Here is a 14,678-nt window from a genome sequence, read left to right as displayed (position 1 = left end):
CAGATAAAGTGAATTATTTACTGACTGTTTTAATTATTATGTTTGCGTTGTCACATGGTCATATATCACATGGACTTGAGTGAGTCATGTGTTTGTCCACGAGGACATCACCTGGGATCTCTCTGTTCTCTGACAGGACGTGTTCACACACGTCAGCTATCCCCTGAGTTCTGGTTACGCCCATACAGCTCTATCTGGAAGTGTTTCTTTGCTTTGAGCGTTCTGGGAGTAAACAGACAAATGTACAGTTTGAGAGGAAAAAAAATAAAAAAATAAATGAGCGAGGACACCAAAACACAGAGCTGGGATCTTATTTAGTCACATGATGAAAAAGGAGGGAAGTCAGGCCTGAGGCTCCGCACATTCTGCTTGGGGGAATATTCCAAAACAGTAAATGCTGCTGCTTGACTACAGGCAAGCACACTTCCAAATAAAACACACTTCCACCTAGCAACACCGGGAGATAACATTTTCCTATGCACAAGGTATTTTGGTGCATGTGTTGTGTACATACTGCCCGACCCAAGACGACTGAAATAGCAGCGCCTTAGGCATCAAAACTTCGGTCCGCTGTTGCATTACTTTCCCATCGCATGCCATCGCAGCACTCGTGATCAAATAACACGTAATATGCTGCACGAGGAAAACTCCATACCAGTTAAACATTCACATTCTGCGTTTACTCAAAGCTGTGATATGGGATATAAAAAGGAACGTGAGCTGTGAGGATTCAGTCTCCATGATCGGTTTTATGTCCATGGCTCTGTCTACGAAAACATCAGACATCACTTGAGATTGTTCTTTTTTCCTCCAGTAGCTCGGTATCCAACTATTTTTTCCACCTGGGCAGATTATCACTTTATTATTATCCTCCTCCCTGAATTTGGGCCTTTGTACTGACTTTCACACCTGGAGGTACTTCCATCAGAGCACAGCAGTAATTCAGCACAGAACATATTTTTGTTAAAAGCCAACAGATTATGTCATTTTTTCCCCTTTCTTTATCATATCACATTGGAGAGGCTAAGAGTTTAATAGGGTGTAATACTAGGAATCACGATCTGAGGAATTCTCTCCACATCTACACCCTTTTCCCAGGAAAGAATATCTGTGGGAACACAAGATGTTTAGCAGGTGTGTGCTTGTGTGTCTGGATCAACTTTTTAACCTTCAGCTGATTTCTCCAATTTCTTTTTATGCAAGGATGACAAAATACTAGAGTAGGAAAATACAGGCAGCTCAACAAGTGACTTAACCGAACATGCAGGCTTTAGGGAAGCGTTTCTCCAGGTGTGTGAAGCAGCCCGGATGTTTTTCTGTAATGCCACTGCGTCTCAACCACGCGACTACCATTATCTGCAGTTCTGTGTTTAAATCAAGCAAGTTTATTGTGACAAAATCACTGTTTTCCCAGGAACAGAGTGATACGTGTTCCCCAGAAATAACAATAAAGAATCCAGACACATTCCTTCAGTGATCCTGACACGGCAGAAAACAGGCTGCCCTCACATTCCTTGTCTGAAACCCGATTGAGTTAATGCATGCCACAGTGAATTTATCTGGTAAACACGGAAACAACAGCCATGTTCAGGGACTCTCCCATTGGCAGTACTGGTCGTGAATCAAAAACCACGGCATGTTAATTTCCATTATCAGTTTAATCGTGACAAGCTGAACCAAGCCGCACCCGCAATGGACCATTTCCAAAGCGGGATGGATACCTGACCGATCCCAAATTTAAGTCTTTTAACAACGACCACCTTCACCCACTCAAACACACACAAGCCTCAAGACATAGACACAACCTGATGTGGGTATGTCCTGTAATACTGAATATGGGAAAGCCCAACTAGTGGCTCTGTTAGCTTGCAATGCTACTGGGAGCATGCTAACACTTGCTAATTAGCACTTAGTCCAACCACAATTGGTGTGAATGTCGCTAGTTTTTCTGGTATTTGGTCATCAACCAAAGTGGTGGATAAATTTAATGTTTGACAGGTTTTGACCTGATGTTGGTGCGAGATAAAAGACTGCGGGATCATAAAAGTCATTAACATCCATCTAATAGAAGGGACAGGAATCCTCAAACTGAATTATATGAAGATCTCTCTGTTAGTTCAAGTTCAAGAACTGTTAACCTAATGACTGAATTGCTTTTTTTCCCCTGGAAATTTGATTAAAAGTTGCCACATTTGCAGAGAAACTTTGCTTATGGGATATTATAAGGTTTCTAAATCTGTTAGCTCTACATTACTGGCGTGGTAATTTATCGTTTGGTCGGTTTTTATAAACAAAAGTTTAAGCCGTTACAATCGACATTGTTACAACATGGCATGGCGTTTCTGAGAGAGGTCAGCAGGTCACCATGCTGTCACTTTAGAAAAGACTTTCAGTTGTTGCATGACTAACACAATTTTCTTTGCATTCCCAAACTTAAACCGCTTTGTTTTCTTTTTAACTGGCACACTCATAAACAAAAGCCAGCTCATAACTCATACGCACAAACGGTTATACTCCCTCAGAGCTTACATTTAAGACAATGCAATTAAAGTCCTCGGGGCAGATTTTCCCTCCGCTTTGAAGTGGGAAACAATATAATTTTTTGTACATTCTTAATACCATCACTTCTAGTTTGGTGACTTTACATAAAAGGCGTTTGTGTAAACAGCGCCGTGCGGCAGGAGGCCCTTTTTTACGGTGGAATAAAACAGCTTTGGCCTTCATGTTTTTTTACAGCTGAGGAGGCTGATCCTGAACCCCTGTGTTTCAAAGCTTCTTGAGCCCTGCACAATCCTCCAAACCCCGGCAAAACCCCCACCCCCGCTCCTGTGCAGAGCTGCTTACAATAGGCCCTCATTCACCCTATCTTCTTTTAAACACCAATAAAATCTTTTACATTTCCTCAGCAGGCAGTTAAAATTCGGCTGACTACCGTGCATTCCCCCCCAGTACTCTGCTGAATCTCTCCATGTCAACTTTTGGTTTTGTTGTTCTCTTGTTGTTGTTCCCTGCTCTCACATATCGTTATCCTCGCTTTAACTCTTGTTAACCTTGAGGAGATAACATGATGGAAGAAGAAGCTTATTTTACGACCAGAGCTTAAGGTGCCCTTGTTTGTTTTCCCCGGGTCACCTTTTGGCGCTCGAGGATTTCTTTTTTCTGACATATGAGACGCGTTCCAGGCCTTTAAATATTTCACAGCACCAGCGGCCATTTGTAAAAGCTGATCTCATCCTTCCTCTGTCCCGGTCTTGGTTCCTTTCGTGGTTCTTTTGTCATGCCCATCTCCCCCATCTGTCCGCTCCTCCTCACCCTCTATCCTTCACGCTTTCCACTCTCGCTTGTCTCTTTGTTGTCCCATCTGCCTCGCTTCCTTTCTCCGGTCGGAAAAGAAGGAGAGAAGCATCCTTGCCTCCATCCCCGTCCCTCCCTGCATAACTTTTCCTGTATTTTCCTTGGCTTTACAGATACAAAAAGTAATACAACCCTATCATCTCTTCCTACCTCCTTCTTTCATTCCCTGCATTCTTCCCTCCACTGCCTCCCTTCCTTTCCTTCTCTACATTCATGTGTCCAGTTTCCATCCCTCCCATCCCCTCCCTCCACATTTCCTATGTTTTCTTTGATTTTGGCCTTCATGCCCACATGACCGACATCATGAGAAAACCCTCATGACGGTGCACTCTGCCAGCTCTGCCATGCGGACAGTTACAGCCCAGGAGCAATTAACTGGTTTTTGCACAGAGCGCCTCAGACAGGCATTGTCCCCTCACTAAGTTAACTTTGAAACATTCATAGTCCACAAACCAAAGAAATGTTCAGCATCTCAGGAACCTTTATAGAGAGACCAGGGTCTTAATTTAGTTGTTCATTGTTCTTGGCCCCCCAAAAAGTTTGACCGGGCCTGCAATCCCAAAGTTGGGACTGAGACTCAAAAATCTACTGGCTTATGAATTGGACCTTTAAAGAACAGTAAACTAAAACTTTGTATGGTGATTGTCATCAGTGAAACTCCCTCACCCAACGTTCTGTTTAATTTTAAATGTGTTATCTGACTGATTTATATTTCCTGGTTTAATGTCATATCATGTTGTGAATACACATACATGTATAAGCTTCTTTGTTGGTAGTGTTACATTTAGGTAAGAATGGTGCCAAACCAGAGACGATGGTGCCAGATGGTGTTTTAGCATTAGCAGATGTAAAACCTTTCAATTTCTTAATGAGTTTAGTTTGTTGCATAAACTTCAGTTCCTTCACAAGTGTTTCTGTGCCTAAACCTAACCAGACCAACATCTGGGAACCATGAAATCCACCAAATTTAGCACCATGCCACATTAATCCAGTAACTGTTGAGATATGTAATTGAATAAGTGGAATTGATGACCTGCTGGTGGCACCAGAAGAAAGGCCAGTGTCAACATTTGTAAGCGTGAGGCGTCGAAACATTCTCCAGCTGTGTTTGTGGCAACAAAACCGGATATCTTAAGCCTAAACCTAACCAAAGCATGACCACAGCATAGAACTGAAAACTGACCCAAAAGACATGCGAAGTTGCCAACATTTATCCTGGCGACTGGATTGTGGTGTCTGTGCAACTGTGAGCCAATGTTTCTTTTTCTTTTTTTTGCATGGTTGAAGATCAGTAGGATGTGAATGTTAAACCCTTCAGAAAAGGAAAACCAGGCAGACAAGACATAGAGGAGATCAAGTTCACAATGTCACCTTCATACAGATTTTTAAGTTAAATCGGTTAACACGTCAGTTAAAAATGTTCCAGGCAGTCGTCCCTCAGTAAAGAATCGCTGCCATCATGACAACACATGAAAAGGTTTGACAACTTATTGCATTCTCAATCCACTTATTATTATTAATCGTACAATTAGTGAGTATCAAAGAGTATCAAAAGTATTAAGAGTCAAAGTACAGACAATAGTTTTCTTGATGTTTCAGCTGAATCTGACGCAGCACTGCTCGGAGGTGTGGGTGTTAACCGCTGCACGCTGAGAGGCATGTCTAACATGAATGCAGCCTACCATTAGCCTCGCAGTGAAGATAATACAACTTCCTCTTTCCACATGTTAGAACCTGACAGCCAATTGGAGCCATAAAAGTCCAGAAGGTTCCCATAGCCAGCAGTTCACACCAGGCAGACTGTTGTTAATGTTAATGAGGTGTGATGGCAGGCTGCTTGGTTGTCAAGGTCAAGGCTAGCACAGCTTACAACACAGAGGTCTGGAGACAAGTGGCTGAGCACCTCAGTGACGCTGCGATAAAACAGGAAAGAAGAGGGTTTTGTAAGGACTGTGGGTGAAGGTTTTTTTTTTTCAAAGCTGTATGCTGCCTGTTTTAACAACAGGTCAGAGCAGCTTTGAAAATGAAAATGAAAGTGAAATGACTTTTCAAATCATTTCTGCGACATACGATCTAACTTTACTCAACTTCATCAGCTCCATGCTGCACTTGGCAGCTGTTGGTCAAACATCATATAAGAGCCATATATGATGAAATCACGTCGGTCAGGAAACAATGGAGGGGTGATCACCAGGAGGGCCACGAACATATTAAACTGTGTGCTTTGTAATTATATGCAATAAAAGATGAAGAATGCTTCATGTATGTTTCTAATTGTGGTTCTTACTGTGGCAGTGATCTACGTGTTTTTTATGTATGTGGAGCTTTTATGTGGTACGTTTCTGTGTTGCATGTTTAAATTAGTGTGTGCTTTATGTTGCAAACTGCTGTGTTGTGCAGTATATATGTCTGGCAACATCATTCACTGTAGCATATTACAAACTTAAATAGTCTTTTTTATTGCTTTAGATGATTAAAAACCATTTCAATAACGCTGTCCTGTATTCTTTTTTAGAAGGAATACATAAAAAATGTGTGGAAGGAGATGAAAAACAGCCTCATGGCTAACTGTAGCACACTTAAAGCATAGTTTACTAATGTGCTATGTCAATTATGAATAAGCTAATAAAGTAGCAGTGAACTTGAGTGCAAGTAAAGATTACATGTTAAAATATTACTTTATTATTACAAAACCTATGGGGAAAAGTCTGAAAGTATCTTATATTAGATATATTTAAGTTTCAGTCAATTTCTGATCTAACTCTACATGACGTACTGTATATGATGGGTCATCCTATTATCTAATATTAATTGGGTTTTTTTATGATTATAGGAATCAGTGTTTTGTTTTTTGTTTTTTTGTTTTTTAAGCTAACTGACATTAAAATTAATTGGCTCTCATTCAGCAGGCAGCCTACAAAGTAAATAGTAACTAAAACTAAAATAAAAGTCCAAATACAATACTTAAACATTGTGCTTAAAGTACAGGTATTTAAGTAAATGTACTTAGTTACATTCCAACACTGGTAATCAACTTTTTTTCTGTTGACCGACTTACTGATTAATCGACTAACTGTTACGTGTCTCCAGGAGCGTGAGGGTGTTTTTCTGTTATTTTTAATTCAGTAAACAATAATTGAGGATATTTGACCTATGACTCACAGTCGCAGTATGTGTGTGTGTGAGAGAGAGATGGTCTATGAACCATATACGGGAGGCATTTCCACTGCTGTTTACACAGATTCACATACACTGCCTCACCATGCGAGGACACTCACACGCACACTTTCAGAGACACACCCATACATACAATCTATATATACACTGAACAGCAAAACAGTCCAGGTTCTGTCTGTGATGGTTAAAAAAAAAAAAAAAGAAAAGAAAAACCGAGGGAGCCAGCAGCGAGGCAGAGTCTTATCTTTACTCCTGATGAACCCGGAGCAGATCCTGACAAGGCCAGGTCACATATTTAACCTCTGACCCGCTGCACCACCACTGAGAGGCCTGCCAGGAGAAGCCACAGTGTTCAGAGGAGAGGGAGAGAGCAGGGATAACATGGAGAGAGAGCGAGAGAGAGTGTGTGTGTGTGTGTGTGTGTGTGTGTGTGTGTGTGTGTGTGTGTGTGTGTGTGTGTGTGTTTATGTCAGACTCGGCTCAATGTAAACAGCTTGGATGCTGTCTGTCACCACAGCCCAGTAACGCGGTTGTCCTGCGTTCACTGACTCATTTACAGCTGTTATGAAACTGCTTTTAGGAGCCGGGTTATGGAAGCATACCATGTACCGAAGCTGCACGCGGCCGTTTTATAGTGCTCTGAGGAGGGTGAGGTAGTTTGCTGCATTACCTCTGTTTGTACAGAGGAACAAACTGTGCTGAGGTTTGCCAGAGGTCAGAGAATCTGCAGGCGGATGGGAAACGCTCTTGTGTCTCCCTTATGCAAGTATATGCCCATGAGCAAGGCACTTCAAGTGATCACTGGTTCTTTAACTGCCAACCCAATCACTAGAATAAATGTTGGCAATTTTCATTTCTGCAAAACACGGACCTGGTAAGACTTCAGGGTCAGGAAAAGATCATGTTCTGGCTTAAAGTACCTCGTTCTGTAGCCACTAACACAGCTGGAAAACATCCTGACATCTCATTACAAATATCCAGTGGTTTCACGCTCACAAATGGAAAAAACATCAGCTCATATCATTGAGGTTTCGCAAAGGACACATTAGCAAAAGAATTGTCAAAAGCACCAGAAGCCAAGATATTCTTCAGCGGATTCAAGATTTATTTTTCAAAACAGCGAAGCAACAGTTCAAATAATACAACTCTGTACAATCACTGTTGTTTAACTACATTAATTAACACATTTTCCAAATTTTGACCCCAGCTTCTCAACAGGCTCACTGGTAAAGATTTGTAGTCCACCATCCCATAAGTAGGTGAACCCCGAGGGCTAGTTCAGTGGGTTGTTCCACAATATTAGTGGTGTAATGATTCTGAAACTGAGATAGAAGCCACAACACAAATGTTCATGGCCTGATGTCACTGCCTAATTTTTGGGACCTCCAAACCTCCAACCATGTCTGCCACCACCGTGTCACAACTTCATCACTTTTATTTTGAATATTAAACCTGTCACATGTTGACATGTCAGAAAAACTCTTTCAAACATTAAACCAGGCCTCCTTCTCGACTCTGAAACTCAAATTTTGCCAGACTATGTCCTGCCGGAAACAAGTTCCCCAAATCCATCAACTGACCGCAGTCTACATGGTGCCTTCAGGGCCTGCTTGTTAATCACAGACATTGTGTTATATTAAATCCACATCAAGCCTTTTTAAGGAATTATTGTTGCACTTAGTTATTACGTAAACTTGTTTTTAGATATGTTTCTTCTTATTATTCATTAATTTAATCATTTGCTTATTTGTTTCTGTTTGCTTCATTAAAATGGTCCTCAGCAAACTTGATTATTTATCATAAGTTAATCTATGAACTTAATACACCTTCATAACGCTCTCCGGTGTTCTTGATAGGTGCACTAAGTCGCTTGTGTCTTCACAAGCAGCTGTGTGAAGAATGAAAATGTCCTTAAGTGGCTGTTGAGTTTCCGAGGAAGAAGGTTTCCACTAGGACAAACAATTTGTAGACTAAATATACCTCAGTGTCTGCTGGATCGATCCTGACGCCCTTTATATTTCTAAACTGAAAAATGCTGCTCTTTCAAGCCTTCATTCCTCTGCTCAGTCTTTTGCTGCCTTGCCAGCTCATCTGAAGGCTGTGGTGTCACTTGCTGCTCCCGCTGCCTCCACTGCTGCTGTGCACGAAGCATTTGAAGCCCCACCTCCACCCCAGCCTCCACCTGCAGGCTCTGAGTCATCCCCTAGAGCACAGTTATCATCATCACTCCCCTTGCTGCTGTGCTGGGATCAGTGTTTTTTTTTTTCTTTGTGGAGAGTGACGAGGTCAGAACCTAAACACCAAATATCATCACTGTACGTGCTCTATAGTCACATAATTATCCATTCCACGTGAGTTTTGGGGGATTGAACTGACATAACCCTCATGACATCAGAAGGGATTATTTTCCCACACTTGACAAATCTCTTTCGGAGCCACAGCAAGCATTATACAACTGTTTTCATGGACTAAACACTAGTCCCCATGAAAAGTAATCTGACCTTTAAGTGTCAAAATCTTAAGAAATGCCTTGTGCTTAAGTTTAAGGACAAAGTCACTGTTTACTGCCTTCTGTTCTTTGTCTTTTAGTTTTACTCTTAATCCCTGGAATAGAATTACCAAGTCAATTATGGTGGTCTTAACTGAACAGAAAGGTTTTATGGTTACTACTTTGTTGCTGTAACCACGGTCTGCTTTTTATATATTACGACCCTGAACCCCTGGACTATGTTTGCATGCACATAATAATCCAATTATAGATAATAACAAGAGAGGGCTCTACTTCAATTAAGATGTTTCCATGGGTCTCATATGGGGCTGGGCCATTAATATTTCAGCGTAGAGCCCATTACATTACAATGATGTCAGAGGTGCCACCGCGGTGTTGTGGCAAACTTTGCAAGAGTATTAACCTCAACATAGCAGAGCATGTATAAGTATATTTGTTTAATTCAACTTTCTTACAAAAGCTTTCATGCTGCACAAATTACAGAACTATATATAATTATCCATGTACAAAATATACATGAACACATAGGCCATCTTTTGAATATGCGACAGGGTGAATGTAAGCAACAGCAACCATATGATGATGATGATGTGGATGGCATCTTCATAGCAAAAGTTAAAATCTGAGATACACTGTCCATCAACGTTGGCTGAGGTGTGAGCACCAAGCATCAATGTTATAAACACAGAGTCCACTTCTCCTCGTCCAGCTGTAGTCCTGAGCTCTGCCAGCTCTGAACACGGTGCATCCATCGAGTCCAGCAGCTTGATATTGTCCATTTCCTTTTCCTGTCACCAGTCACTAGCCAGGGGCAGCCTTAAAAAAAGATCGTTTGGCACGGCTGTTATTCTTCCTCGCTGTGGCGGTCCGGCCAGTTGAATGGTTGAAGATGCTGCAAGCTGTGATGGTCTCAAAGTCTGATGGCAGTGTTTCTGCTACAGGCATTTTTTGTTTTGTTTTTTTAATGTAGCATAATTTGGAGGAGCAACCAGACGCTGCACCTTCATGACCTGACATCGCCACAGTTTTCTTTTTTTCTTTTTGCTCTCGTGGTTATGAATCACATACATAATTTCCCCCCAAATGCAATAATTGTAAGCATGGCCAAAAATGTAATTGAGTATAACCTAATGTTTCACGTGAAGGCAGTCAATTAGGCCTTGTGCGGACCAAAACAATAGGCTTCTTATTTCGATTATTAATTGAAAGACACAGGCATCACTTCTTATAAAGACCCACTTGTAACGTCTTCTCCTCGAGCTCGATCTTCTCTTCACCATCACAGTCACGTCCAGACATCTGGAACTGTATTTCTGTAAAACACAATGAAACATATTCATGTTAACAACATGATCTCTGTAGGATAAAACTGGACTTTGAAGTCCATTCACATGGTAGATCTCTGATTGGCTTAGTATAAATACTTAGTATGTGTTAAATATAAACAACTTAATTCACTATTTCAGTTATTGGCTGAAAGATTTCTTCTCTTTCTTCAGCAAAATAAATCATGTCCTCCTGGATTACCTGGAAATCAGATCCTCAGCCAGCTGAAAACAGGCTGTTTTTCTGACTTTGTAAAGAGGCTTAATTCACACAGGACCGCCACACATACATATAGAATATGATGTATCGCTGTAGATTAAACTGACCAAAAGTGTGTAAGGCAGTAAAAATAAACTCAACCTTAAACATCTACAGCAGGAAAATCACAGGTGAATATTATAACAGCTATATCTATCAGATTTACTGGTAATAACCTGCTAGGAGAGATTTTACTACATAATGAGTAGTTTTACTTTAATTTGCTGATGATACTTTCATAGCTTTACTTTATGGATGTTTTGAATGCACAACTATTGCTTGTAATGGAGTATTTTCACAAAGAGTGTGGTATTAATACTTTATCTTAAATAAATGATCTGAATATTGATCAATATTCAACAGTTTTGACAGCTGTAACACTCACTAGTTGTTTTTCCATTATGGACCCTGAACGCATCATCCACCTGCAGCAGCGGGCAGCTAGTCGCTATTAGCCCCGCTGGTGCTAACACAAGCAGCGCCTGCTTCTTACTGCTGTTTAGTAATGTTGTCATCAGTGACATCCGTCATGACAAATGTAATCACCTTTAGTAGTTTTGCCGCAAACTTTCCGTGTTTCTCTTCCTCCGTTTTTCTGCCCTGCTGCGGTGACGTCGCTCCATTTCCGTTCGTTCCCCGCGTCTTTCGGTTTGTTTTGCTAGTCTCTTCCGGAATCATGTCTGCACATGCGCAGTAGCGCGGAATAGTCCAATGTAGCGGGGACTAAAGCGGGGGGGGGTCCGAGACACTTAAAATGCATTTTAGCACGCAAATTTTTAGAAAAACACAATTAATTAGCGAAAAGTTGAAGAAAATTGTTTGTAACTTTCCTCACAGACAGAAAAAGTGCTGCTCAGCATTGCTAACAATCTGGCCTGATGGCCAAAAGTGGTACTGCAGTGAAATATTCCCCTGTGGCCCAAAAGCATTTTCCCCATAAACCCCCATTATAAAGGAAGCATCTGTAAAACCAACAGAGTCCATTGTGACTTTGTTCATCCATGGAGGCCACGTTACTGCACATATTTACAGGCCACATTACCAGGATGGAAACGCAGAAGCCAGAAAAAAAATTACGCATATGCGCTTCTCTCAGCGGACTGAATGGGTATCAAATTCTTATACATATATGCGTCACATCCTGGTTGTTTATTACAAGTTAATGTGTTTATTTTTAATCCTCTGGTCATGTAATATACACTAGCATTTCCCTGGTTCTCCACGTACACAGTCTGGTCAGCTACCCAACCTAACTAACTGGCGGCAGCTGCAGTTAGCAGAACTAAGCAGCTACTCTGGTGATTTGCTTGCTCCCCTATCTTTTTTTTTTTTTTTTTAGCTTTAATTCAACAGGTGGCCAATTCTTGCATATTGCACCCTAAATTATCACCGGAATGCAGGAAACAGAGACCTCCAGAGCCACACTTTGGTTTTAAAATCCTCCCTTTTTTGAGGTCTCAAGGATGGCAAGTTTGCGTGTGTGTTGTGGTAAGTTTCACAACATTACGTCACACAAACAGGCCATGGAATGTAACTCCCACACCGCCACAGAACCCTGTGGCTAATCGATGCAACGCCTGATTTGGGCCTGAATGAGGCCTTAAAACGGTCACTGAGGTGCAGGAAGTGTGTTTGCTGCGAAAGAGAGACAGAATAAAGAGCTCCCGGTACATGTCCTGCATGAAGATGTACGTGTCACTGTATTTACTTGGTCTCCATCTCAGCAATAATGCTTCCCCCAGTGATTCTTCAGCATGTCCCCGTATCATCATCAGTTGCATATATACAGGATGTTTTCCCCCTCCGTGACTTCGCGTCCGCTGAAAACTTCAAACAGATGTATTCTAGACCACACTGTATGGGATTTCAATGAAGGGAAATTAAATGCAGAGGAAATGTGGAAGGTGTAGAAGGCCGGTGTCCATGTGTCACTCATCTGAACGTGGATTGCGTGGTGTGAAAAAATGATTCCGCACCTCGCTTCATCATCGCGAATCTCACCGTGGTCACGTTGCCAAAGAATGTTCTCTCGTTTACATGATCCATCATCTCTAAGTGATGAAACGTGTAAACCGAAACACATTCTTTGGCAGCATGGACAGTTTCAGAGGTAATATTATGAGAGGAGATATATTCTGGTACTTTTATCTTAAGATGTATTTGTTTCATGTGACGGAACAAAGTGCTGCAGAGGTTTAAGGGTCGATCACTGTAACTGTGTAAGTGCCTTTAGCCCCGAATACCAGAAACAGTGTTTGCGTGCCACATTTTTGTCAGTAGTAACTCAGGTTTTATGATGTGCTGCTTGACGAATAAAATCCCTCCGGTATGCTTCTTGTTTTTAAGCCTTTTCATTTATCAGAATTATGTAATTTTCTATATAGAGTGTTTAAATATTTAACACTGTTATGAATCGTGAGCCCTGTGGCACACAAAGTTGATTTGCTCCGCAGTAAAACTGATTAATGGAAATCATAAACTTGATTTTATGAAGTCGCCTTGTTTTTCTCTCAGTTTTCACAGAAGCTTCATGCAATGGTTATTGCCTTGCTGCAGGCAAAACACTGATTCAAGAGGCAAAGAGGAAGGTAATGGATTTATAAAACATGTCATCGCAGTACTTTTTCTTCCCAACTACTTTATTTAGAGGTCAAACTGCAAATGCATGCAGCTGAACCAGCAGGTCAAAAAGCAAACCAGGAGGTCAGTCGGTTAAACAGTGATGGATGTTTAAAATGAGCGCTGTTCTGTGGCTTTAAAGGGACAGTTCACTACAAAATCAAAAATAAATATTTTCCTCTTTATCTATTTAGATTGATTGTCTTTTCTCCAGAAATCATGACCCGGTTATTCAAGATAATCCACAGATCTTGTTGTGAGCAGTTTCATGCCAGAACTATTTTATTTCTGTGTCACCTTGCTGAGGTAAGGGTGTAATAACTCATGGATGAGAGGCCAGTTTATGTGACAGCTCAGTCAGGGAGGACGGCGTTAATGTTTCCAACACGGTCACGAGAAGCAGCCTTTTCCTCCTGAAACTGCTCACAACAAGTTCTGTTCATCGCCAATACCTGACAACTCTCGCAAAAGCAGTCTAGATGGATAAACGGCCCTACAGGTAAGAGCAGAGATATGTTGTTGTTTGGGGTTTTTTTGGGTTTTTTTTACCGCCCCTTTTAAACCTGTCTCATCAAGTTGCTGGCTTCACAAACTCACCTGACTGTTGACAAGACTTTGCTGTTATAACTCAACACACTTCTATCAGCTAGATAACTGTTTTTAAGAAAATGATTCATCAAGGTGCATGTTGTTTCATTCTTTTGTCTCTTTGCTCAGCTGATGCCGATGCTGAACATGTCCCAGAGAAAAAAGAAGTCACAACACACGTGACTCAGACTGTTTTTAAGTCTAAGTTCTGTAATGCTGCTGAGTGTTAAACCTGTAGTAGTATTTCTGAACTGCCTCTAAACATGCATTTGTCATCTTATTCTTCATTTTAAACAATAACAGTGTTATTGGTTGCAGATGTGGACTTCCTCTGGTCACATGAGTTATGTACAAACAAAAAACAATCAAATATTCGACCATTTAATCATCCAGAAAAGTTCATCTCACTCTCATTGAATTTAAAAGATCAAACCAACCACAAGCTCTACAGATCTATAGCGGGCGTCCATGCAGACAGTCCGGCCGGGCCAAGCTTAATGTCAACACAGTTCTTCCCGGCTGCACATTCCAGCCTAAAGTCCAGGCAACAGTCAAAGGAACCAGGCAATTACAGTGCAGCCGCCTGCGTCACTTTTCTGTTTACTTCCTAAATGTTCAGAAGTCTCGGAGCCTTTTGAAGTCACTTCCTTGTGTGAGGGGGCTCCTCTTTCTCTCCGAGGGCAAGAAACTCGCCGCAAGCGAGCGAGTGTGCTCGGTTCCAGCTGCGTGCCGTGAGAATGGACTCTGATAAAAACGGTCTCCATTTTGTCACCTTAGCAGAAGGAGTGCACATGTCAGACGGAGCCTAGAGAGTGTGTGTGTATCATTCAAATGTTCGAACTGATTT

General features: G+C 41.4%; 1 long non-coding RNA gene across 1 annotated transcript; it reads right to left on the bottom strand.

Moving 5' to 3' along the window:
- Positions 1-7,613: 7,613 nt before the first annotated feature.
- On the bottom strand, positions 7,614-11,302 carry LOC119025391. Its single transcript, XR_005076806.1, has 2 exons — positions 11,171-11,302; positions 7,614-10,353 (listed from the first exon to the last, which is right to left on the bottom strand). It is a non-coding gene; the product is annotated as an uncharacterized LOC119025391 (long non-coding RNA).
- Positions 11,303-14,678: the final 3,376 nt, after the last annotated feature.

Source organism: Acanthopagrus latus, chromosome 9 (assembly GCF_904848185.1).
Source record: "Acanthopagrus latus isolate v.2019 chromosome 9, fAcaLat1.1, whole genome shotgun sequence".
NCBI lineage: Eukaryota > Metazoa > Chordata > Actinopteri > Spariformes > Sparidae > Acanthopagrus > Acanthopagrus latus.
This window is presented reverse-complemented; position numbering and strand designations above follow the sequence as displayed.